At 38.9% G+C, this 27,958-nt stretch overlaps 1 protein-coding gene across 1 annotated transcript in view; it reads left to right on the top strand.

Annotated features, from left to right (window-relative positions):
• The first annotated feature begins 7,043 nt into the window (after nucleotides 1-7,043).
• LOC106087126 (serine-rich adhesin for platelets) overlaps nucleotides 7,044-27,958 on the top strand; it is an 85,056-nt gene continuing 64,141 nt past the window's right edge. Inside the window, exon 1 of the mRNA XM_013252047.2 lies at nucleotides 7,044-7,058. The gene's annotated coding sequence lies outside the window, so the exon portion shown is untranslated. The remainder of the gene's footprint in view (nucleotides 7,059-27,958) is intronic.

Below are 27,958 nucleotides of genomic sequence, written 5' to 3' on the forward strand. Positions count from 1 at the left end.
GACGCTGAACGTCTGGGTTCAAGTCCTGCCGAGAACACCAGGAAAAAAATGTCCGCGGTGGTTATCCCCACCTGATGCTAGCGGCATTTGTGAGTTACTTTGCCATGTAAAAACTTCTGCCGAGGTTAGGTTAGGTTTAAGTGGCAGTCTGCCATCAGACTCACTAAGACGTTTTCGTCCATTGTAATACCACAGGAACCGAAGAAGGAAGATCCCTTCTAGTTCCTAAGTTGAACCATCCAAATCGTTTTAAAAACCCCAATAACTTGCGAATGATCACATCCTTTAGCTTTTATGACGCTAGAGACATATCCACAGATTCCTGTATCACTGAAATGTGTAAGTTAGTACCTAGTCTAGCAAGCCCGTCCAGTTTACAATTCCCTGAGATATCTCTGTGGCACGGCACCCAGAACAGTTGAATTTTGAACTGTTCAGCCATCTCGTTGAGAAATCTGCGAAAGTCGAGGGCGGTTTTTGTGTTCAGAATTACGTTCTCCAGGGATTTAATGGCTACCTGGCTGTCTGAGAAGATATTTACGCAATCGTGCTTGCGTAGGAAGGGCGTTTCACGCCCGCTTTGCTTTTCATCTTGGGAACCTACCACCGTGGATTCCACTAAAATTTTATATAAAATAAATTTATTTGAAGGGCATAATTTTATGGTTATTTGGACTGTAATTGTCACAGTTGTTGGAAGTCATAACAGAACACTATGTGCAAAATTTAAACTAAATCGGTCGAAAATTACGGCCTTCAGGGGCTCAAGAAGTCAAATCTGAAGATCGGTTTATATTGGAGCTATATCAGGATGTAGACAGATTTAGACCACAGTTGTTTGAAGTCATAACGAAATACTTTGTGCAAAATTTCAGCCAAATCGGACAAAAATTGCGGCTTATAAGGGCTCAAGAAGTCAAATCGGGAGATCGGTTTATATTGGAACTAAATCAGGTTATACACCAATTTGGACCATACTTGGCATAGGTGCTGAAAGTCGTAAAAGTACACCGCATGTAAAATTTCAGCCAAATTCGAAAAAATTGGCGCTTGAAGGGGCTCATCAGGCGGGAGCTATATCAGGTTACCAGCCGAACCGGGCCCGCTCCGCTGCGCCTTCTTTAACTCTCTTATATCTTTTAAGGGTGGGGACACTTCGCCCTGAATGCGGATATCGAATTTGTTACATTGTAGCCCATGACGCTGAACGCGTTCGAATCCTGGCGAGAACATCGGACAAAGCGGTATTTATCCCCTCTTAATGTTGGCGACATTTGCGATGTACAATGCCATGCATGGTCATTAAAAAAATTTTCCCCAAAGAGGTGTCGCACTGCGGGACGCCGTTCGAACTCGGCCATAAAAAAAGGTCCCTTATCATTGAGTTTAAACTTGAATCGGAAAGCACTCATTGATGTGTGAGAATTCGCCTCTTCTCGGTTCCTGGTGGTAATGGGTACTTGGACCTTAATTTTTTATTCCAAGTTCTTTTTATGGTCTCCAATATCTTTCATTTGCTACCCTTTTTGTGCCCATCGGACCACTTTAGGATATTGGTGGAATTTTTGGGGTAAGGGGGAGGGTCCGCCTCCACCCGATATCTAAAAATTATATAGCCTATGTTTCCTTCCAGGCAAACGTACAAAATCTATGAAAATTTTAAGAAAATCGGTTCAACGAAGTATTATATAGTCATAATGGGTCTAATGGCGTTTTTGAGGGGTGGCGTGACCCCCTATACTTCGATCTGATTCCCGAATCTACGAAATCTAATCCCGAATCTACTCTACTCATTTGAGCCCCATATTGAAATTAACATCCAATATGTCTTTTAAGACGTATTTTGGGGTTACTTCGACTCAAATTTTTATACCATATTCGTAATCTACTCTCCAATACCTTTCATTTGATACCTATATTGTCCCAATCGGTCCACTTTTGATTTTGGGTTGTGTTTTGGCATAAGGGGGAGGGTCCATCCCCCTTCCAATACCGAAAAATTATATAACCTATGTTTCTTTTCAGACCAACTTATACAATATGCGAAAATTTCGAGAAAATCGGTTATGCGTTTTTCGGTCTATACGGAACAAACAAACCGAGTCCCATATATCCGGGATTGGCGAATGTGCCCATTTCGGGCGTCTTTGTGGGGGTGGGGTGACCCTCTATACTTCGAAATGAATTTTTATGCCAGATTCGTTATTACACTCCCTGATACTTTTCATTTGATACCCATATTGTCCTTATCGGGTTCTCCAGGGATTTAATACCCATATTGTCCTTTAGAGTAACGGTGGAGGGTCCCTCCCTTTCCGTTATCAATAAAATAAAAACCCTATTCCTACTTCCGTACCATATTCGTAATCTACTCCCAAATACCTTTCATTTGAGTCCCATATTGTAAGGGGGAGGGTCTGCTCCCCTCCCGATATTAAAAATGTATATAGCCTCTGTTTCCTTCCAGACCAACCTACACAATCTGTGAAAATTTCAAGGTAATCGGTTCGACCGTTTTTGAGTCTATACGGAACAAACAAACACAAATTGAATTTTATATATAAGAAGATAGACCGATTCAGACTGTACTTGTCACAGTTGTTGAAAGTCATAACAAAACAGTACATGCAAACTTTCAACCAAATCGGACAAAAATTGCGGCTTCCAGGGGCTCAAGAAGTCAAATCGGGAGATCGGTTTATATGGCAGCTATATTAGGTTATAGACCGATTCAGACCGTACTTGGCACAGTTATTGAAAGCGACAGCAGAACATTACGTGCAAATTTTCAACCAAATCGGACAAAAAATTTCAGGGGCTCAAGAAGTCAAATCGGGAGATCGGTTTATATGGGAGCTATATCAGGTTATAGACCGATTTGGACCGTACTTGTCCCAGTTGTAACAGAACACTCTGAGCAAAATAACAGAACACTTTGAGCAAAATTTCAGCCAAATAGGACATAAATTGCGGCTTGTAAGGGCTTAAGAAGTCAAATCGGTAGATCCGTTTATATGGGAGCTATATCAGGTTATAGACCAATTCGGACCGTACTTGGCACAGGTGTTGGAAGTCGAAACACTATGTGCAAAATGTGAGCCAAATCGGACAAAAAATGCGGCTTGTAAGGGCACAAGAAGTCAAATCGGTAGATGGGTAGATGTGGGAGCCATATCTAAATCTGAACCGATATGGCCCATTTTCAGTCCTCAATGAACTACATCAATTTGAAGTATCTGTGCAAAATTTCAAGCGGCTTGCTTTACACGTTCGACCGCTATCGTGATTTTGACAGACGGACAGAGGGAAGGACCTGGCTAGATCGACTCAGAACGTCGAATCGATCGAGAAGATATATGCTTTATGGGGTCTTTGACATATATTACGAGGTGTTACAAAAGGAATGACTAGATTAGTATATCCCCATTCTATGGTGGTGGGCATAAAAATTTTAGTTGTTTCGACCAAAAATGCATATAAACATAGATAATTTGATGCCGCATGGTTTCGCAACACCCTGTTAAAAAAAGTTTTTATTCTTCTTCGGTACCAATAACATGGTAAAGTAACTTTGCTCTACACCGTACACCATAGAAAAACACAAACTTGGTTAAGAATATGAGATTGTTTGTTAGACATATTCAAATAAATGCAAGTGTATGTGTTACTTCAAACTTTATGTTTTTTAGTTGTTTTTAAGTTGTAAGTAAAACTAAAACAAAACTGCAATAACAACTACTCAGCCATTAGTTGTACTTTGGAAAAATAACATTTCCAAAAAACAAAAACCTTTGCTTGTGGTTTTAAAACAATAACAGAAACGACAGCAAAGATCTATCTCTGAAAAAGCAAACAACCCCCACAACGGATTTGACAAATTTTCAACATTATTTCAACTTGTTGTTGACACCAGACATGACGACAAGAAGGACAGACGGACAAAGACCTTTATTGTTTTAAAGATTTTTGGTATCTTTTGGTTTTTTTACTTGGGGCTAGGAAATGTCAGACAAACCATTTGTATTGACAACATTGAGGAATAAAACGAGAAAAAAAGTTTATGAAAAAAAAATGTTAAAAATATCTTGTGACATATTTTTTTTGTAAACTTTTTTTCGTTGACAGGAAGTATGGCATTTCTTTGAAATATGGTTCTTTTTTTGTGAGACAATTTTTTAGATATTGTAGAACTTGCTAAGCTTAACTCTCAATTTGGTATGCTTAACTTTTCTGTTTTGCATAAACTGCTCATATTTGTTTCTAAGCTGAACTGATTCAGTTTTTATACCCTCCACCATAGGATGGGGGTATACTAATTTGTCATTCTGTATGTAGCTCCTCGATATATTCGTCTAAGACCCCATAAAGTATATATATTCTTGATCGTCTTGACATTTTAAGTCGATCTAGCCATGTCTGTCCGTCTGTCCGTCCGTCTGTCCGTCTGTCTGTCGAAAGCTCGCTAACTTTCGAAGGAGTAAAGCTAGCCGCTTGAAATTTTGCACAAATACTTCTTATTAGTGTACGTCGGTTGGAATTTTAAAAGGGTTATATCGGTCCACGTTTTGATGTAGCTGCCATATATAAACCGATCTGGAATCTTGACTTTTTGAGCCGTTAGAGAGTACAATTCTTATCCGATTTGACTGAAATTTTGCATGAGGTGTTTTATTATGACTTAGAAAAACTGTGCTGAGTATGTTTCAAATCGGTCCACAACCTGATATCGCTGTCATATAAACCTATCTTGGGTCTTGACTTCTTGAGCCACTAGACGGCGCCATTATTATCCGATTTTGCTGAATTTTTGCATGAGATGTTTTGTTATGATTTCCAACAACTGTGCTGAGCATGGTCCAAATCGGTCCATAACCTGATATAGCTGCCATATAAACCGATCTGGGGTCATGACTTCTTGAGCCACTCGAGGGCGCAATTAGTATCCAATTTGGCCGAAATTTTGCATGACGTTTTTAGTTATGACTTTCAACAACTAAGCTAAGTATGGTTGAAATCGGTCTATAACCTGGTATAGCTGCCATATAAACCGACCTGGGGTCTTGACTTCTTAAGCCGCTAGAGGGCGCAATTATTATCGGATTTGGCTGAAATTTTGCATGAGGTGTTTTGTTATGACTTTCAACTGATGTGCTAAGAATGGTTCAAATCGGTGTATAACCTGATATAGTTGCCATATAAACCGATCTGGGGTCATGACTTCTTGAGCCACTAGAGGGCGCAATTATTATCCGATGTAGCTGAAATTTTGCATGAGGTGTTTTGTTATGACTATCTACAATTGTGCTAAAAATAGTTGAAATCGGTTCATAATCTGATGTAGCTGTCATATAAACCGATCGGGGGTCTTGACTTCTTGAGCCACTAGAGGGCGCAATTAGTATCCAATTTGGCCGAAATTTTGCATGACGTTTTTAGTTATGATTTTCAACAACTGAGCTAAGTATGGTTCAAATCGGTCCATAATCTGATGTAGCTGTCATATAAACCGATCTGGGGTCTTGACTTCTTGAGCCTCTAAAGGGTTCAAGTATTATCCAATTTGGCTGAAATTTTGCATGACGTTTTTAGTTATGATTTTCAACAACTGAGATATGTAGGGTTTAAATCGGTCCATAACCTGATGTAGCTGTCATATAAACCGATCGGGGGTCTTGACTTCTTGAGCCACTAGAGGGCGCAATTATTATCCGATTTAGCTGAAATTTTGCATGAGATGTTTTGTTATGATTTCCAATAACTGTGCTGAGCATGGTTCAAATCGGTTCATAAACTGATATAGTTGCCATATAAACCGATCTGGGGTCTTGATTTCTTGAGCCACTAGAGGGCGCAATTATTATCCGATTTGGCTGAAATTTTGAAATCGGTCATGACCATTAACATACGTGTCGAATATTGTATGGATCGGTTTATAGCGTTATATAGCTCCCCTTTAAACCGATCTCTCTATTTTACTTCTTCAGCCCCTAAAATGCGCCATTCTTACTAAATTTGGCTGAAATTTTACACAATGACTTCTACTATGGTCGCTAATATTCAATTCAGTTATGGTCCGAAATGAACCATAGCTTGATATTGTTCCAATGGTGGTGGTGGAAGGTATATAAGATTCGGCCCGGCCTAACTTGGTACGCCTTTACTTGGTTTTTTTTTTCTCTCTTTAAAACATCAACTGAGTCATATGAGCCTAAATAAGCGGATTTGTTATTGTGATTACATTTAAAATTGGCCAGATTTCACACTCTATAATAAATTAAAAATTTGCGCCTTCAACATTTTGTAATCTTCTCGAAATGAGCTCATAAAATCCGATTGTAAATTAAAGTAGGTGAGGAATTTAAATTCTGTGAAAAATAGAGACCAGATTTTAGAAATACCTCATTTGATTTTAAAAGAGTTTTTAGATTTCACAATGAAATGCTTGCATTAGTGACTGTTGAGATGATTAATTTCTAAGGAATTTTTATGGATGAACAGAATTTTATTTCATAACATAACAAAAAAACTTGAAATTCGACTTTAAAAGCATCAGCAATCAATGAGAAGATACAAATGGACAGTTTAAAATTGTTAATGCAAATAATAGGTCAAGCAAAGAGGAAACTAGTGGTAGCAAATTTTGTATATTCACCAAAGGAGTGGAATCCATACAAGTATTAGCCTAGTCGTTCTAAAGTCCGCTGAGGGGTTTTTTAGCGTGGGTGGCCAAGTGTTTGCATTTCATTCCCAAATAACTTTAATTTGAGTCCCATATTGTGCCGATCGGTGTATATGTCCGCTCGGAAGGCTTTTGCGTTGAGGCATTCCCCCATCTATCCATCCACGAATTTCAATATTACATGTGTTTGAGAGAAAGTGCGATATCTACAGTTATTGAATCATATTGGCTTTGCCCAACTTCGATCCGCACACATTTGTTCTTATTTCTTTAAATTTAAATATTTATTTTAATTAATCAGGGTTTCATTTTTTATTTGCAGATTAACTTGGAGAAGCCAACGCCAGAGAAAAGGAATATCTAGAAAAAATAACAGGAGGTAAGACAATAATTTTTATGTTCAAGAAAGAGGAAAAAATATTTTTAAGATTTTTAAGCCCTCTATCTTAAGATGGGGGTGTACTAATTTCGTCATTCCGTTTGTAACACATCGAAATATTGATCTGAGACCCAAACAAAGTCGCCTTGGTATATTTAGAGTCGATTTAGCCATGTCGATACATCTGTCTGTCCGTCTGTCGACGGACAGACAGATTCTTTACTTTCTAACGAGTAAAGCGAGGCGCTGAAAATTTTCCAGAAATTCTCACTATTAGCGTAGGTCGGTTGGGATTGTGAATGGGCCAAATAGTCTCATATATAGTTGCCATATAAACCGTGTATACCAAGGTACAGGTCGCATTTGTTGTTCGATTATCGTAAAATTTTGCACAAGTCATCGTAGAACGGACCAAAAGTATTATTTCTAGAGCCTTAAAATGACATAACGGATGAAAGATGTACATGGGAGCTACATCTAAAACTGAACCGATTGTGATAGATTGTGATTATATAATTTGTGAAAATTGGACTAAAATTATGGCAACTAAAGCCATAAAAGACCATATCGTATGAAATATATATATGGGAACTATATACTCAACGACCTACATGAATAAGAAGTATCTATTAAAAGTTTTAAGCGGCTAGCTTTACGCATTTGACCGTTGTTGTGATTTCGACAGACGGACATGGCTTGATCGACTCAGATCATCGAGACGATCAAGCATATATATAGACATTATGGAGTCTTATACGAATATTTCGAGGTGTTACAAACTGAATGACTAGATAAGTATACCCCTATCCTATGGTGGTGGGTATAAAAATGTTTAAGTCGAGAGGCGCGGATTTTATTTTAGATACATGGTTTCTTCAGAGAAACTTCTTAGAACTGTAAATAGTTTACGTATTTGCTATACAATTTTGCACATTTTTTATCCATACAAATCAACCCGGCCTATTGTGCAGACACTTTGCCCAAAATATTTTTTTTTCATTTAAATTCATTATTTGTAGGATTCCTACGCCTCTTTTTTAATGTATGCCACATATTTTTGTCATCGGGTTATAAGTCCATTTGGTGGGATTTTGCGGAGGGACAAGCATAAGAGACCTAACTTTATATAGCCACTTCAGGTGCTTACCTTACATACTATTTACAGCTTTGACATGTGAACAGAAGAAATTTTTACCGCACTGCCATATACCCTACATTTGAATATCATATTGCCATTTTTGGGCTACATGTCATCTTGGGTATGAGGCGTACTCTCAGCCAATGCTTAAATGCTTCAATGTTACGTTCGAACTTTACTCTCAAAACCCTTTCATTTAGATCCAACATGTCCGCAACATGTCCCTTCGAAAAGGTTTGGATGCCCTTGAAATTGTTGGCTCATAAATTCGATTTCAAATTCCTACTCTATTCTCAAATACCTTGAATTTGAGCCCCATACTGTCATAGTAAGGCTACATGTACGTTGGTGCACATTGGGGTAAAACTCCCCGAAATTTGAATCCACATTTCAAAGTAAGGTTCATACCCTACTTGTAAAACTCTTATTGTCAAGATAGGTGGTTTAAGGAGAAACACTTGAGGTCATATTTTATGTCAGATTCATTCTGCCTTCCATTTGAGACCCCATAGCTAACTATTTCATTCATTAAATGCATAGGTTGGCCACACAACAAGTTACTTTAACTTCTTTTAATGTTTACTTTGATGCATTGCCACAGGCGTCATTATACATAGCCGAAGCTACTAACAGACCTCCATGCCAAAGAACACCAAGTAGGGCCACACGAATCACACCAGCACACACCCGCTTCCCCTCTTTTAGAATATTGTTTCTCTCATACATATCAGTCACCTCTCGCACCGTCTTTTTGAAATCACATGGCATGCAAGTCAAACTCTTGTATTTTGTGCAAAAAAAAAGTGGGATATCCCGATTCACATCTTTGAAGAAGTACGATCCAATGATTCCGCCAACCCATAAACCGCACCAAACTGTGACTTGTTCTGGATGCATTGTTAGCTCTAGCAATGTTTCTGGCTGATCTTAACTCCACAGTCGACAATTATGCTTATTTACGTACCTATTGAGCCAAAAATGAGATTCGTCGAAAAATGAGAGAAGAGAGCAATGAACTTTTTTAAAAAAGCATGTATTTTGATAACAAAATTCAATAATTTGCAAGCTTTGTTCGTTTCTATGACGATTCATAGTTAACTTATAGACCAAACTGTAGATGTTTGATGGTGAAACAAAACACGAAACGTGCGCCAGGTGTTTAAACCTATCCCAATTTCGGGCCTCAAGACCTTTTATTGCTGTCATATCCTATCCTAATCGGTCTTCATATAAAATTTTTAATTCCTTTATGTTAAGGATAGGATGGGGAAAGGGGGATTACCCTCTGACACATCCTTTGATTTGTGTACAATATGTTCTCAATCGTCCTACATGACAGTAGAGTGTTGTTTATATTGGGAGGAGAGGTTCAGTCCCCCCGATGCTATGACCCAAAAGACCATTTATTTAAGTCCTTTATGGTCGCGATCTACATGTCCTGATGAATGGCAGGACGTGACCCAAATGCTTGGATCCTTATAGCAACATTACATTCGATTTCTACTGTCATAGACCTTTCTTTGAATTCCTATATTATGCCCTATTGAAGGGTATTTAGTGGGTGGGCCGGTCCCAGATACCAAATATACCGGATTCGTAGTTAACTCCCAAAGAATTGTTATTGGACATTCATGCCCGTTTTGGAGGGTTTTTGGGGTTGGGGAGGCCCCGGAAACATCTTGGACCAAATTCTTATAACAGATCTGTACTCAACTTCCAAACACGTTAAATTTGATATCCATAGTGTCTCAATCGGTAAACTTGCCCTGCTGGGGGGTTTCGGAAGTTGGAGAGTCCTCTTTTTAAGTCAGATTTGTATTCTACTTTTTAATACCTTTCATTTGATACCATATTTCCCAAAGCGGAGAAAGTATCCTGTTGAAGAGTTTTTTGGGAGTGGGGGCCCCTCCCGACCACTCAGGTTGAAATTTGTATTCCAAGTTCGGAATCTATTCTTAAATACCTTTCATTTGATACCCATATTGTCTCAATCGGTAACAATGTCCGTTTGGATGGGTTTTGTGATGGGGCGTCCCCCCAGGTTATTTAATCCCAAAAGTTTATACCAATTTCGTGATTTTAGGTAACCAGAAGGTGGCATACGCTTTGCTTAAATCGGTGCAACCACCTCCGAGATCTGGCGTTTTTGAAAATAGGAGTAAGGGGCAGGGTCCGCCATATTTATACCCTACACCACTACTCTGGTACAAGGTATTATAATTTAGTGCATTTGTTTGTAACACCCAGAAGGAAGAGAGATAGTCCCATTGATAAGTATACCAATCGACTCAGAATAACTTTCTGATTAGATTTAGCTACGACCGTCTGTCTGTCTGTCTGTCAGTTTGTCTGTCCGTCTGTCTGTCCGTCTGTCTGTCCGTCTGTCTGTCCGTCCGTCTGTCTGTCCGTCCGTCTGTCTGCCCATGTTAATTTGTGTACAAAGTACAGGTCGCAGTTTTCATCCGATTGTCTTGAAATTTGGTACAGGCGCATTTTTCGGCCTAGGGACGAAGTCTATTGAAATTGGAAAAAAATCGGTTCAGATTTAGATATAGCTCCCATTTATATGTTCGTCCGATTTGCAATAATAAAGCCATAAAATGTTCATTTGTTAACCGATTCTCTTGAAATTTGGCAGGAAGGATTTTCTTACGACTCTCGACATTAGTAGTGAGTTTCCTGGAAATGGGTTTCAGATTTAGATATAGCTCTCATTTATATATATATATATATATATATATATATATATATATATATACCGATTTTAACTTTTAGAGTCACAGCAAGCGCATTATTTGCCCAGTGGTCTCATCGATGACTACTACATTATCTGAGAAGTTTGCTCGAAATCGGTTCAGATTTAGATATAGCTCCCATATAGATGATCGCCCGATTTTGAGAAATATTGCAATAAAGTGCTCATTTGTCAACCGATTCTCTCGAAATTTGGCAGAAAGGATTTTCTTTTGACTCTCGATATTGCCGTGAATCGTGTATTGTGAATTTCATAGAAATCGGTTCAGATGTAGGTATAGCTCCCATATATAGGTTCGTCCGATTTTGAGACATATTGCAGTAAAGTGCTCATTTGTAGACCGATTCTCTCGAAATTTTATAGGAAGAATTTTCTCTTGACTCTCGTTATTACTGGTGAATTTCATAGGAATCGGTTCAGATTTAGATATAGTTGCCACATATATGTATATCGCCCGATTTTCACTCCAAGAGCCACTGCAAGCGCATCTATTGACCAATCTTGACCAAATTTTGCACACCGGTTTCTTCGATGACTACCACAATATCTGAGTTTGCTCGAAATCGGTTCAGAATTAGATATAGCTGCCATATATATGTTCGTCAGATTTTGGGTAATTTGCGTTAATGTTGTCATTTGCCAACCGTAGTTATCATAGTTTGAACATATTTGCTCGAAATTTGATACGGATTGTTTATAACCCATCTGAAAATATCCGCCGAGATCCATCAAAATTGGTTCAGAATTGGATGTAGGCCCACATTGTACTTATAGGGTAGGTGTAGGGTATTATACAGTCGGCACCACCCGACTTTTGCCTTTCCTTACTAGTTTTCTTACATATTTTATTTTTTATGTTTTTTTTCGCATTCCAAAAAATTTTGAAAAATTTCCCTTTATTGCCTCTCATAGTTTTTCATCGTTGATAGCTAATCTTTTACACCATCACATTTCATAAATTTTCAAATGAAGCCATAGCAAATCTGGATGATAGAGAATTTATTACCTTACAGCACATTGAGCACAAACATTCATAAATACTAAATCAAAAGTAAAGATGCCTGCGCTAAGCATCCACCCCCCCACCCAAGACAGAAATTTCTGTATTTTCTTCAAAAACCACAATCTTCACATTCATACGTACGTGATTGTGGTCTTGAGAATATTTCCAACTGCCTCTGAATTGTTTTCATCTTTGCCTATTAAATCTAAACTGGATTTTTCCATAATCTTGGCGAAGTAAAAAAAAAATTTCCTCCCATAGCCGCAGCTCCTTCTTGCCAGGCACTTGGCACCACTCGTAAGAGCATTTCCAGATGCAGCAGCACAAGGCCCCACAAACATATATTCCATAATTTATGATTATCTCCAAAGGCATTAAAAGTGGGCCATATGATATTTTTATGCCAAACTAACGTGAGACTTGTTCCTAGACTACACTATGTGAAGTGAAGTGTGCGCGAGGCCTAGCATCGAATTCGAATCAAATAGTTCAAATTTTTTTTCATTCATAAGTTTTTTTTAAGCTTTTTGTAAACAAAATTCAGATATTCGCTTTTAAAAGATTTTATTTTTCTGCATTTGAGGTGAAAAAAAAAAAATTGGAGAGAAAAAAACTACAATCATATCTACCTATGTGAAGAAAAATATGCATAAATTAGCCACTATTTAGCCGCGATGATAAGGGAGGAGAAGAAGCGTTGATGGAATCGCCAACTATTTAAGAATTGAGATGAGTACGTTGACACAATTTTAGGGAGCACCGTGGTATGAGTCAAATTAAAATGGCTTCAAGATATCGTGGGGGCATAGAGAAGGCATTGGCAATTCTTGCATTGGAGTGCACAGGAGTTAAACCAAATCCTGCGATTTTTACACCCTCCATCAAAGGATTGCAAATTGCAAATTTTGCCCATGAACATTCCACTAAGGAACAGGGACAAACTTCTCACATATCTATAAATGCAGTCCGATTCAAGTTTAAGCTCAATGATAAGGGGCCTCCTTTTTATAGCCGAGTCCGACCGGAGTGCCTCAGTGCGACACCTCTTTGGAGAGAAGTTTTACATGGCACAGTACCTCACAAATGTTGCCAGCATTAGGAGGGGAAAACCATTGCTGACAATTTTTTTCTGATGATCTCGCCAGGATTCGAACCCAGGCGTTCAGCGTCGTAGGCGGACATGCAAACCTTTGCGCTACGGTGGCCTCCCCATCATAGGATTGAGGTTGACTAATCTAGTCATTCCGTTTGTAATACTTCAAAATATTGATCAGCGACCCCACAAAGTACGTAATATATTCTGGATCGTCTCGACATTCGGAGTCGAACTTACCATGTCCGCCCGTTCGTTAGTCCGTAGAAATCTCGATCGAAAAGCTGTCGAATGAGAAAAACTAGTCGCTTGAAATTTTGCACAGATGCTTCTTATTGATGTAGGTCATTGGGGAGTGCCAATGGGTCATATCGGTTCAGATATGGACATAGCCCCTATATAAACCGATTGCCCGATTTGACTTCTTGAGAACCCAGAAGCCTCAATTTTCATCCGATTTGGCTGAAATTCGGAACAAAAACTTGAGTTATAACTTCTGACATCCATGCTAAGTATGATCCGAATCGGTCTATAAACAGATATAGCCCCCATATAAACCAATCCCCGGACTTAACTTCTTCAGCTTCTGGAAGCCTAATTTTTCACCTGATTTGGCTGAAATTCGGAACAAAATCTTGCGTTACGACTTCCAACATCCACATCAAATATGATTTTATCCAAATCGGTCAATATGGTGATATAGTCCTCCCCATAAACCGATATGACTTCTTGAGACCAAAATAATTCAAATACAAGCGCAGTTAATAATGGTAAATTTGTAGCTGAATCCATGGTGATGGGTACCCACCCTACACCACCACCTACAGCAACGCTTTATGTATAACATTTTTATACCCTCCACTATAGGATGGGGGTATACTAATTTCGTCATTCTATTTGTAACACCTCGAAATATGCGTTTAGACCTCATAAAGTATATATATTCTTGAACGTCATGTCATTTTAGGTCGATCTAGCAATATCCGTCCGTCTGTCCGACCGTCCGTCTGTCAAAAGCATGCTAACTTTCGAAAGAGTAAAGCTAGCCGCTTGAAATTATGCACAAATACTTTTTATTAGTGTAAGTCGGTTGGGATTGTAAATGGGCCCAAACGGTCCACGTTTTGATATAGCTGCCATATAAACCGATCTTGGGTCTTGACTTCTTCAGCCCCTAGAGGGCACAATTCTCGTCCGATTTAACTGAAATTTTGCACGTGGTGTTTTGGTATCACTTCCATATTAAATATATTTCAAATCGGTTCATAATCTGGTAAAGCTGCCATATAAACCGATCTTGGGTCTTGACTTCTTGAGCCAATAGAATGCGCAATTCTCATCCGATTTCGCTGAGATTTGGAATGAGGTGTTTTGTTATGACTTTCAATAATTGTGCTAAGTATGGCGCAAATCGGTACATAACCTGATATAGCTGCCATTTAACTGATCTGGGATCTTAACTTCTTGAGCTTCTAGAGGGCGCAATTCCTATCCGATTTGGCAGAAATTTTGTACAACGGCTTCTCTCATGACCTTCAACATACGTGTTCAATATGGTCTGAATCAATCAATAGCTTGATACAGTTCCCATATAAACCTATCTCCCGATTTTGCTTCTTGAGCCCCTACAAGGCGCAATTCCTTTCCATTTATGGTCAGCATTCATTTGTGGTCCGAATCGGACTAAAACTTGATATAGCTCCAATAACATAATAATAGATATTGAACTGAAACAATGCACAGGTTCTTTTTTTCATGTCCATAAGCAGGTTAAGTTCGAAGATGGGCTATATCGGCCCCATATAGACCGATCCTCCGATTTACGGTCTTAGGCCCATTAAAGCCACATTTTATATCCGATTTTGCTGAAATTTGGGACCGTGATTTGTGTTAGACCCTTCAACATTCTTCTTCAATTTGGCCCCGATCGGTCCAGATTTGGATATAGCTGCCATATAGACCAATCTCTCCGATTTAAGGTTTTGGGCCCGTAAAAGGCGCCTTTTTATCCGATGTCACCAGAATTTGGGACAGTTATTCAAGTTAGGCCCCTTGACATGTTTCTGCAATATGGCTCAGATCGGTCAAGATTTGGATATAGCTGCCATATAGACCGATCTCTCGATTTAAGGCCTGGGGCCCATAAAAGACGAAATTATTGTCCGATTTCGTCGAAATTTGGGACAGTGAGTTAAGCAAAGCCTCTCGACATCTTTCTGCAATATGGACCAGATCCGTCCAGATATGGATGTAGCTGCCATATAGGCCGATCACTCGATTTGGACCCATAAAAGACGCATTTATTGTCCGATTTCGTCGAAATTTGGGGCAGTGAGTCAAGTTAGGCCCTTCAACATCCTGCTTCAAGTTGGCCCAGATCGGTCAAGGTTTAGATATAGCTCCCATATAGACCGATCTCTCGATTTATGGCATTGGGCCCATAAAAGGCGCATTTATTGTCCGATTTCACCGAAATTTGGGACAGTGAGTTGTGTTAGGCCCTTCAACATACGGCTTCAATTTGGCCCAGATCGGTCCAGATTTGAATATAGCTGTCATGTAGACCGAGCTCTCGATTTAGGGTTTTGGGGACATATAAGTCACATTTATTGTCCGATGTCGCCAAAATTTGAGACAGTGTGTCGTTTTAGGCCCTTCAACATTATTCTTCAATTTGGCTTAGATCGGTTCAGATTTGGATATAGCTGTCATATAGACCGATCTCTCGATTTAAGGCCTTGGGCCCATAGATTGCGCATTTATTGTCCGAAATTTGGTACTCTTCGACATTTGTTGGGCTATTCAACATTCGTTTTAAATTTGGCTTAGGTCGGTTCAGATTTGGATATAGCTGCCATATAAACCGATCTCTCGATTTAAGGTTTTAAGCCCATAGTAGGCGCCTTTGTTGCCCGATTTCGCTGAAATTTGGGACAGTGAGTTGTGTTAGGCCCCTCGACATTTTTGTGCAATATGGCTTAGATCGGTCCAGATTTGGATATAGCTGCCATATAGACCGATCTCTCGATTTAAAGTCTTGGCCCCATAAAAGGCACTTTTATAATCCGATTTCGCTGAAATTTTACACTTACGTTAGGCTTTTCGACATCCGTATCGTTTATGGTTCCAATTGGTCTTTATTTGGATATGGATACCAAAAAGACCAATATTTTGTTCTACAAAATTGAACAATGAGTTGTACATGTAAGACCACTCAATGTCCGTGTCGAATTTGGTCCAAATCGGACCCTATTTCGATATAGCTGCTTTAGGGGCATAAATTATGCATTTTCAAGGGATTATGACGAAAGGTGGTTTACATATATACCCGAGTTGGTGGGTATCCAAAGTTCGGCCGGCCGAAATTAACGCCTTTTTACTTGTTTACATTTTGTTTTCACATTTGTCCATTAAGGGACAGTGGAGATACTTCTGTCATATCGTTGAATGCTATCCGACACCAGTTTTAACTCAATGATAAGGGGTCTCCTTTTTAATGCCGAGCCCGCACATTTTACCCCACACCGACACCTCAAGCGGCGCCTGGAATAGGAGGCACCAGCATCGCTGAATTTTTTCAGATGTTCTCGCTGGTATCGTTTATCGGTATATCATGTAATTTTTTCATTTTACCACAAAGGATATTTCTTTACCGGCACGTATTTCATACATGAGTATGGTACGTACGACTCCTTATATGGGCTGAATAGAATTTTTTCTCAATAATATCCCTACGTAGTTACTAGGGCGTATACCTAAACCACTGTGTCTTATGTAGTGTAAACACTCGGGAAAAAGCCACTTTGAACTAAATTTAAAAATTTATGGCTTGTTCCGTTTTTACACTTTGTCTTGCACTTCCTTCTCCAAAATGAAAAACAAATTGATTTTCATCGGTGCTGTAAATCATTGCGACCCACAAAAACACAAATGGAAGCTAACAGATCGACATATAATTTTGTTTTATTTTTTTACGAATATATCCCTCACATATCCAGAAAGTGCAACGATTGTTCCCAAATAAAGTGATAGCTGCTAAAATAAAGGAGTGTAGGTGGTGTTGGCAGCGGTGGCGTCGGATATTGCTAGATCTCAGTATTTAAACGTCGCTGTAGGCACTAATCGCCTGCCTATAAAAATTTGTGTTGTTTGTGATAAATCGTATGTTGTGATTTTTAGTGGGATTTTTGTTGACCCAAATATTTGTTTTGAAGGGGGTACTAAAAAACGGGGTGAACAGGTCCATTGTTGGGATTGTTTAAAATGTTCTGTTTCTAATGCATTTGTTTAGGATTTTGGCGTTTAAGTTTTGCCCTTTTTATAGTTGCATTTTTGTTTTTTGGGTAAAGTGTCTTTTTTATTAGTTTCGTGGAAAATGTTCCCCTTTGAACAAGTTCCCGTCTTCGATTAATAGCCAAACTAATGAGGCATGAAGCAACCAATCAAAAGGTAATCTTATGTTTTCTATCCCTTGTTAACATGTGTTCAAATCTATGGTGAAATTAAACACAAACATACATAAATGTGATTCTACGAAAAGGCTTTAAATGTTTTATTATTGATGAAATATGGATTTGGTTGCCCTTAAACACCTAGTAGAGAATTATCTGAGAATTTATTTTTATAGACATACTAGCCGAACCGGGCCCGCTTCTTTAATTCTCAAATATCTTTTTAGGGTGGCGACACTTTGCCCTGAATGCGGATATCGAATTCGTGCCCTTATTGGCTATGACGCTGAACGTGATCGAATCCTGGCGAGAACATCGGACAAAGCGGTGGTTACCCCTCTTAATTTTGGCGACATTTGCGAGCTATGCCATGCATGGTCATTTAAAAAATTTTCCCCAAAGTGGTGTCGCATTTCGGGATGCCGTTCGGACTCGGCTATAAAAAGGAGGCCCATTATCATTGAGTTTAAAATCGAATCGGAAAGCACTCATTGATGTGTGAAAAGATAGCCCCTGCTAGGTTCCTTGTGTTTTTAAAAATTAGGGAAATGAGAATTGCTTTTTAGGGGAGGGATGGCACCTCAGCCATTTTGACTCAAATATGGATATCAAATTCATGCTGCCCTTCCAAATCCCTTTAATTTGAGCCTCATATTGCCATGGACGGTAAATATAAACCGTTTGGAGGTTGCTATGGGGCTGGGGCGGCCAACGGCACTTTGCACTGACAAACGATATCAAATTCGTTCTTTATTCCCTACGGAAATGAAGTTCAGTTTAGGGGGTGCTTTAGGACGTACCCCAAAACACTTGGCTCTAAAATTGGATAAAAAATTCGATTTCTACTCTTAAATACCTTTCATTTAAGTCCCATATTGTCATAATGGGTCAAATAACCCATTTGACGTATCTTTGGGAAGAAAAGCGCCACCTAGACTTGAACGCAAATTTTAATGTCATATTCGTAATCTACTCCCTAACACCTTTAATTTGAGTCCCATATAGCCATGGTCGGCTTATGTGCCCATTTGGGAAAATTTGCGGGTGGGCGTCCTCCCATTACTTGGACCTAATGTTTTATGTCATATTTGCAACCTACTGCCTAATAATTTTCATTTGAGTCCTATATTGACATGAACTTCGAATATATATATTTAGAGGAGTTTTGGGTTTGGGGTGCCCGCTGGGTACTTGGACCCAAATTTTAATACCATATTCGTTTTTTGGTCTCCAATACCTTTCATTTGATACGTTTATTGTGCCCATTGGATGTGGATGGCGTTTTTGGGGTAAGGGGGAGGGTCCGCCGCCCCCCATGTCTAACACAATCTATGAACATTTTAAGAAAATCGGTTCAGCCATGCATCATGTAGTTATAATAGCGTTTTTAAGGGGTGGGGTGACTCCCTATACTTCGATCTGTTTTTGTTTGCCAGATTCGAAGTCTACTCCCGAACACCTTTCATTTGAGCCGCATATTGAAATGAACGTCCAATATGTCAGTTTGGGGGAGTTTTGGTGTTAGGAAGGCCCGATGGGTACTTAGACTCAAATTTTAATACCATATTCGTATTCTACTCTCCAATACCTTTCATTTGATACCTATATTGTCCCGATCGGTCCATTTATGATTTTGGGCTATGTTTTTGGCATAAAGGGGAGGGTCCGTCCCCCTTCCGATATCGAAAATTTATATAGCCTATGTTTCCTTCCAGACCAACCTACACAATATGCGAACATTTCAAGAAAATCGGTTCTGCCGTTTTTCAGTCTATACGGAACAAACAAACCGAGTCTCATATATCCGTGATTGGCTAATGTGCCCATTTTGGTCGGTTTGTGGGGGTGGGATGACCCCCTATACTTCGACATAAATTTGCCAAAAACTCTGCCAAATACTGTCCAAATATAAACCGATCTCCCGATTTGACTTCTTGAGTCCATACAAGCCGCAATTTTTTCCGATTTGACTGAAATTTTGCATGTGGTGTTACGTTATGACTCTATTAGCGCCCATGTACATCGATCTCCCGATTTGACTTTTTGAGTCCTTACAAGACGAAATTTTTTTCCGATTTGGCTAAAATTTTGCCGTTTCTTTGCACAGAGCTCACTCGTGTATGAAACAGCCAATGGCAACAAATCACGCTTGACGGCATGCTGTTTTGTGTTTGATCTACCTGAGATGATCGTCACCCAATATATCGCTGTTATTGCATGCCATGTCGCTCTTGGGCTTGGTTGCATGCATTTGTGTGTTTAATATACAGTTGTGATGGCCTGTAAAAATCTAAGACGATCTAGACATGTCCGTCCGTCTGTCCGTTGAAATCACGCTACAGTCTTTGAAAATAGAGATATTGAGCTGAAACTTAGCACAGATTCATTTTTGTCCATAAGCAGGTTAAGTTCGAAGATGGTCTATATCGGACTATATCTTGATATAGTCCCCATATAGACCGATCTGTCGATTTAGGGTCTTAGGCCCATTAATGCCACATTTATTATCCGATTTTGATGAAATTTGGGACAATGAGTTGTGTTAGGCCCTTCGACATCCCTCATGAATTTGGCGCAGATCGGTCCAGATTTGGATATAGCTGCCATATAGACCGATCTCTCGATTAAAGGTTATGGGCCCATAAAAGGCGCATTTATTGTCCGAAGTCGCTGAAATTTGGGACAGTGAGTTGTGTTAGGTCCTTCGACATCCCTCGTTAATTTGGTCCAGATCGGTCCAGATTTGGTTATAGCCCCCATAAAGACCGATCCTCCGATTAAGGGTCTTAGGCCGATAAAAGCCACATTTATTATCCGATTTTGCTGAAATTTGTGACAATGAGTTGTGTTAGGCCCTTCGACATCCTTCTTCAATTTGGCCTAGATCGGTCCAGATTTGGTTATAGCCCCCATATAGACTGATCCGCCGATATAAGGTCTTAGACCCATAAAAGCCCTATTTATTGTCCGATTTTGCTGAAATTTGGTACAGTGAGTGGTCTTAGGCCCTTTTACATATTTCTTTAATTTGGCCCTGATCGGTTCAAATTTGGATATAGCTGCCATATAGACCGATTTCTCGATTTTAGGTTTTGGGCCCATAAAAGGCGCATTTATTGTCCGATGTCGCCGAAATTTGGGACAGTGGATGTCTTAGGCCCTTTCACATTTTTCCTTAATTTGGCCCTGATCGGTGCAAATTTGGATATAGCTGCCATATAGACCGATCTATCGATTTAAGGTTTTGGGCCCATAAAATTCGCATTTATTGTCCGATGTCGCCGAAATTTGAGACAGTGAGTTGTCTTGGGCCCTTTCACATTTTTCCTTAATTTGGCCCTGATCGGTGCAAATTTGGATATAGCTGCTGTATCGATTTAAGGTTTTGGGCCCATAAAAGTCGCATTTATTCTCCGATGTCGCCGCAATTTGGGACAGTGAGTTAAGTTAAGCCTCTTGACATACTTCTGTCATATCGCACAGATGGGCCAGATTTGGATATAGCTGCCATATAGACCGATATCTTGGTTTTTTTTTTAATGTCCAATGTCGCTGAAATTTGAGAAAGTGATCTTAGTTAGGCTCTTCGACGTTCTTCTTCAATTTGGCCCAGATCGGTCCAGGTTTGAATATAACTGCCATATAGACCGATCTCTCGATTTAAGGTTGTGGGCCCATAAAAGGCGAATTTATTGTCCGATTTCGCCGAAATTTGGGACAATGCTTTGTGTTAGTCTCTTCGACATTTTTCTGCAACTTGGCCCAAATCGGTACAGATTTGGATATAGCTGCCATATAGACCGATTAATCGATTTAAGGTTTTGGGCCCATAAAAGTCGCATTTATTGTCCGATGTCGCCAAAATTTGGGACAATGAGTTAAGTTAAGCCTCTTGACATACTTCTGCCATATCGCACAGATGGGTCCAGATTTGGATATAGCTGCCATATAGACCGATATCTCGGTTTTTTTTTATTGTCCGATGTCGCTGAAATTTGAGACAGTGAGCTTGATTGGCCCAGATCGGTACAGGTTGGAATATAGCTGTCATATAGACCGATCTCTCGATTTTAGGTTTTGGGCCCATAAAAGGCCGAAATTTAGGACAGTGCTTTGTGTTAGGCTCTTCGGAAATTTTCTGCAACTTGGCCCAAATCGGTGCAGATTTGGATATAGCTGCCATGTAGATCGATATCTTGATTTAAAGTCTTGACCCCATAAAAGGCGCATTTATAATCCGATGTCGCCGAAATTTGGGACAGTGAGTTAAGTTAAGCCTCTTCTGGGTTCAGATTTGGATATAGCTGCCATATAGACCGATATCTCGGTTTTAGGTTTTTGGGGCCATAAAAGGCGCATTTATTGTCCGATGTCGCTGAGCAGTGAGCTTATTTAGGCCCTTCGACGTCCTTCTTCAATTTGGCCCAGATCTGTCCAGATTTGAATATAGCTGCCATAGAGACCGATTTCTCGATTTAAGGTGTTGGGCCCATAAAAGGCGCTTTATGGTTTTTTTTTTTTGTTGATGAAGTACTGTTTCGTTTTCACCTGACCAATATCGCATATTTTGCATTAATAAACTCTATAAGCCAAAAATGAGCTTCGTCACTGAGTTTACGCTCTTAAAGTAGCGGCCACCAACTCCAAATTTCGGTTGTAAATTTTCACGATTAGCAAACGTTGTTCGTTCGTGTAGTTTACCATGATGAAAATGTTGAGTTTACTGGCTAAATTGACAATGACAGTTCGACGATTAGTGAAAAAGTGCGTTCACAAATTAAATTTAAAGTTATCAAGTCCCTATGCAAAAACCTTTATAACTCATGATCCATCCTATATTGGTACTCTTTAACTAAACTGATTGGAGGTTATCTTGGGAACAGATTTATTCTCTTACACACTCTAAGAGATTTCGCACCGCCTTCCCGTTGTACATGGTACTCTATACAAGCTATCAAATTTTGTTCGTTTAAAGCAGAGCTTTGTCCTTACTTCAAGCCTTTATGTGCTTGAAGTTAGAAGTTAAATTGTCAAAAATAAATATATTACCCTCAACTTCTCGAAAATTTCAAGTCTTCTTCTAAATTTATAAACGGCATCTATTTAAACAATATTTACATTCAATACTTCCCGTTGCCAAATATCGAAGGCAATCGCAAGCCAAATAATTTCATGGTTGTTTCAGCTCAAATACGAAAAATTCAATTTCCTTTATTGCCATATTTGGCAAATATTTGCCATGTGCGAGTATGTTCAATAATTTTGCTCCCATGCTAGATATTTAAATTTCCTTATTTGTTGACATTCCACTGCAGCTACACACTACACATCTATCTATACAAAATACACTGATAGTTTAGCATTGATTATTACATCATTTTCAAATTTGCCATTTATGGTAGGCTAAAAGGCTTTTGTTCATACATATATGCTACCGCTACCAAGCGTGTGTCAGCTTCTCGGATACATCTGGCTCAGAGATGCCGCATAGTTGCTGTTAAAATATTGATTGTACCTGTCAAAATCATGACAATTCACTTCAGCTCAAGAGGGGGAATGGACGAGACGAGTGAGAGTGGGTGCTTGTTCATGTGTCTATCTGTGTGTATACCTGCAGCAGTCATTTGCAGATAACTGACAGCTAGTTGACTACACGAAAATCCTTATGGACTTTGGGGCAATTGGCAATGTAAACCAATCAATGAGCAGGAAGTTCAACATCCCCAGCAGCTCATCTCTCCCACCATTCAAACACCATGTTTATGGCGTGTGATTACTCTTACCACAGTGAAATCAGGTGCAGAGACAGTGGTAACCAGGAAAATGTGGGATTTACATCAAATTTGTAAGGATTTATAAAATTCAGAAATCTATCGGTACCTACTGCATTGTTAAATTTTTCTAATTTCGACTAAAAATGATCTTACAAACATTTCATTAAGAAACAAAGGGGAGATTTCTCTTATATCAATGAGTCCATTTTAAATGTTCATTGATAGGGACTCCCTTTGGACATAAGAAATTTTACGTAGCTGAAGTCCTCCTAAAAGTCTACAAAAAGGAAAGACCTCAGGATTTCAGCTGCATTTGTATATAACCCCAATCGCCCTTATTTGGCCATATTGTAATATGATATGTTTTTAAAGTCTTTCAACTATAAAATTGAAAAGGTTTGACATTATGAAGGTGAGAAGTGCGTCTTTCAAACAAGTGGTCGCTTGTCATTTTTATACCCTCCACCATAGGATGGGAGTATACTAATTTCGTCATTCCATATGTAATACCTCGAAATATTCGTCTGGCGCTTACAATTTTGCAAAAATACTTCTTACTAGTGAAAATCAGTTGGGATTGTAAATGGGCCATATCGGCCCATGTTTTGATATAGCGGCCTTATAAACCGATCTAGGATCTTGATTTCTTGAGCCTCTAGAGGGCGCAATTATTATTCGATTTGGCTGACTTGGCATAAAGTGTTTTTTTTCGTCTTCCAATAACTGTTCCAAGTATGGTTCGAATTGGTTCATAACCTGATGTAGCTCCCATATAAACCGATCTCGGATCTGCCGCTAGAGGGCGCAATTCTTTTCCGATTTGGCTGAAATTTTGTATGAAGTGTTTTGTTTCTTCTTTCAACAACTGTGTATGGTCTAAATCGGTTAATACCACGATATAGCTCCCATATAAAGCGATCTCACGATTATATTTTTGGAGCCTATAGAGGGCGCAATTCTTATCCGATTTTGGTGAAATTTTGCACAATGACTTCCACTTTGGTCTCAATCGGCCCCAATCGGCTTATAACTTGGTTTGGATCCAATAGCATAGCAATTCTTATCCGTTATCCTTTGTTTGCCTATAAAGAGATATCGGGCAGAGGATTTGACAAATGCGATCCATGGTGGAGGGTATGTAAGGTTTGGCCCGGCCGAACTTAGCTCGCTTTTACTTGTTGAATTCTTTTATATCCAAAACATATATTGTGAAAAATCATTAAAACTGAACTGTACAACAAAGTTTCAGGGTGATTCCTATTAAGTATATATGTATGCCTCCCCTCTTTCAACCTACGCCCCTGCGGTTTTGCCTTACAAAAAATTATGCATAATTCGATAGGATGACATGGAAGTGAATGTATGCATGCAAGATTATGAATTGTACGCGGTATTAGGTTTGGCATTTTCAATGTTATGATGCTTATACGGTGCATGAGTATATCATAAAAGCATTGTATAATGCACTCTGCCTCCTCTTTTTCCACTACTGAAGATGACGATGACGTCTACGATAATGATGGCGATGATGATTGTGGCGGCAATGAGTTACAATTTAGTTGCCGGTTGTGGCTGCCAAAGGTCAAATGTCATTTGAAATGCACATTGAGAAGATTTAAGATCGCTTGCATGGATTTAATAGCAGTTACTGTAGTCAATATTGAATGTGGTTGTGGGAGGTTATTTAAAGAGTTATTATTGAATGAACTGAATTGGGAATAAAGAATTGTCTGATGGAGAGTTCTAGAGGGAAATTTTACCAAAAATTTAATAACCATCAAAAATTTTATCAAATTTATTTCTGTGGGAAAATTTTTAAAAATTTCGTTATTATTGGAAGTTTTATAAGGAAACATTTTTTTATAGGAATTTTTCTTTAAACTTAATTTCTTTGGGAACCTTTGTTAAAATATGACTTATGTAGGAAATTTGTTCAAAATTTCATTTTTACTATAGGAAATTTTGTCAAAAGTTCAATTTTATGGCAAATTTTGTTAAAACTTCAGTTCTTTGCGAAATTTTGTCAACATTTTAGATCTAAATCTATTTTGTGATGTAAGGGACGAGTCCTCTTGGACAAGATAATGGTCCAACTAGAGGGCTTTACCTTAGTTTTTAATAAATTAAATTAAATTTTATTTTATTTTAATTTTATTCCTGGACTAGAATAAGGCAGTACTGCACTGTATTCGTCCTAGGATTTCGCTAGCTGCGGTAGTCTTAAAGTCTTCCCGAGTCTAAGCGAATATTTTGGTTTTATATTGTATGTTATTATATATTTTTTGTTAGGCCTTTCGAGTAAAACAAGCGTGTTTTAAGTTTAAACAACTTTATTGTCCAACAGTCTGACAAGAATGATGATTTTTATCGACATGTACATAGCTTTTAAGACTTTCACAGAATCACTCTAACCATCTAGAGTGGAAACAAAATCTATGTTCGAAAGAATTACAAAAACAATTATTCTTAACTATCGAAATCTTGAGCAAAAGAGCGTTCATTAGATTACAATTATCTTGAGTCTTGACAAAAGAGAGTAATTATATGTTATGCAAAACAAGATAGAGTGAGACAGCAATAGTTACCGATTATCTAGAGCGTAACATTATCACATTGTAACATTGTAATTTTATAAGAGATTAACATAACACAAAAGAGTAGGTATCCTTATTGTTTATTTTTAACATTGAGATATTATGCAGTTAAGTTGTTGGTGACCTTAACATGTTTGTAAATGCTGGGCTGTTACAACCTCCCCCTCAGTTGCATCAATCGCCACGATGATGTAACTGAATATTATTAAATATTTTTGGCTACACGCGCAGACCTCCTCGGTGCTGGTGATGGCTCTTTTCTACAATGGGTTTCTTGTTGGTTACCATGTTGTCCCTGCTGCTGCTGAAGTTTCTTTTCGGTTTGTTGTTGACTATTTTGGTCATGTTGTTGTTTATGTGGCTGACGATGCTGCTCGTGTTGTTGCTGTTTGTGATGATAACGATGCTGCTCGTGTTGTTGTTTATGTTGTACATGGCTTTCTTTGGAAGGGTGACCTCGTTTACGTTTTGGATAAACAGGATCCATATCTTCGCCTTCGTATGGTATTAAAGCAGACGAATGTACTGTTGCTACTGGTAGATTAGGTTCATTAATAGCCGCAATACTATAGCAATTGGAACCTTTCTTTGCAATAATTACATACGGCCCATCTCTTTTGGGAACGAACTTAGAGGTTATGCTATCTTTAGCTTTGCTTAATATATGAGTTTCTGCCAAAACTTTACATCCGACTTGAAAGTCTGGCTGACTTTTACGCTTGAGATCCACTACCCTCTTATTTTTGTCCTGCATTTTAATTTGAGTTTCATTGGCGATCTCCAAAGTATCGGCTAGTTTCAATAAATATGGTGTGATTTGTGGGACAAAGTTTTCAGCCTTTACGATGGCCCTAAAGTCATAATGCACTTCCGTTGGCGTTCGAAGCTCTCTTCCGAAAGTAAGATACGCTGCTGTTTGTCCCGTACTGTCGCACTTTGCAGTATTCATTGCAAATCTTATTGCTGGTAGCATTATACTCCATTTTTTATGGTCTGTACCTACGCATATGGAAAGTTGCGCTTTCAAATCGCGATTTTTCCTTTCCACGGGATTTGATTGCGGATGATAAATTGGGGTAAAAGTTTGTTTAATTCCCAAACAAAATGTTAGTTTCTGCATTAATGCCGATATAAATTGAGTGCCATTGTCTGTGTGTATTCTACGAGGGACCCCATATCTCAAAACCACTTCGTTTAACAAAGTTATAGCACAATTTTCTGCAGTGGCATCCTTAAGAGCAAATAACTCCACCCATCTACTGCATATGTCTTCTACGATTAATATCCACTGATAACCCTCTATTGTCCTTGGCAAGGGTCCAAAGAGGTCCACTGCAATTATCTCAAAACGCTTGTTAGTGGATATTGTTTGTAATAATCCGGACGGTTTCATGTTTGAAGGCTTATAACGCTTACATTCTTCGCATGATTTCACATAGTTCCCAATATCGTTTCTTATCCCTGGCCAATAAAATAGTGCTGTTATTCGGCTAGTAGTTTTATCTTTTCCGTAATGGCCAGATATAGCATCCTTATGGTATTTATATAAAATTTCATCACGAAGTGATTTTGGAAGGACCAACTGTCCGTTCTCTGAATCTTGTTCACAACAATATCTATACAGTACACCGTCAAGCATCATATATCCACGATTTGTATGTCTAAGTACATTCTCGTCATCCTTTTCGAATGATGTAATAATTTGCCTTAGATCATCATCTTCAAGCTGCGCTTGACGAAAGTCTTCAAGTCCTTTTCGCGGTAAGTCAATATCTATAGCATTACATTCACAGGATTCGATGCATACTTCGTGAGAACATGGTGGTCTGGATAACGTATCCGCTATGACATTCTGTCTTCCGGGAGTATAGTTAATTGTAAAATTGTAACTTTGTAATAGCAAGGACCATCTAGCTAAACGGCCCGTTGGGGATTTTAAGGAGAATAGCCACTTCAGCGGCTGATGATCTGTCAAGATAGAAACCTCAGATCCTTCTATATAACCGCGAAATTTCTGAACTGCCCACACGACAGCTAAAGCTTCGCGCTCTGTGGTGGAATAGTTTCGCTCCGCTGGTAAGAGAAGGCGGCT

The sequence above is a fragment of the Stomoxys calcitrans genome, chromosome 2 (genome assembly GCF_963082655.1).
Source record: "Stomoxys calcitrans chromosome 2, idStoCalc2.1, whole genome shotgun sequence".
NCBI lineage: Eukaryota > Metazoa > Arthropoda > Insecta > Diptera > Muscidae > Stomoxys > Stomoxys calcitrans.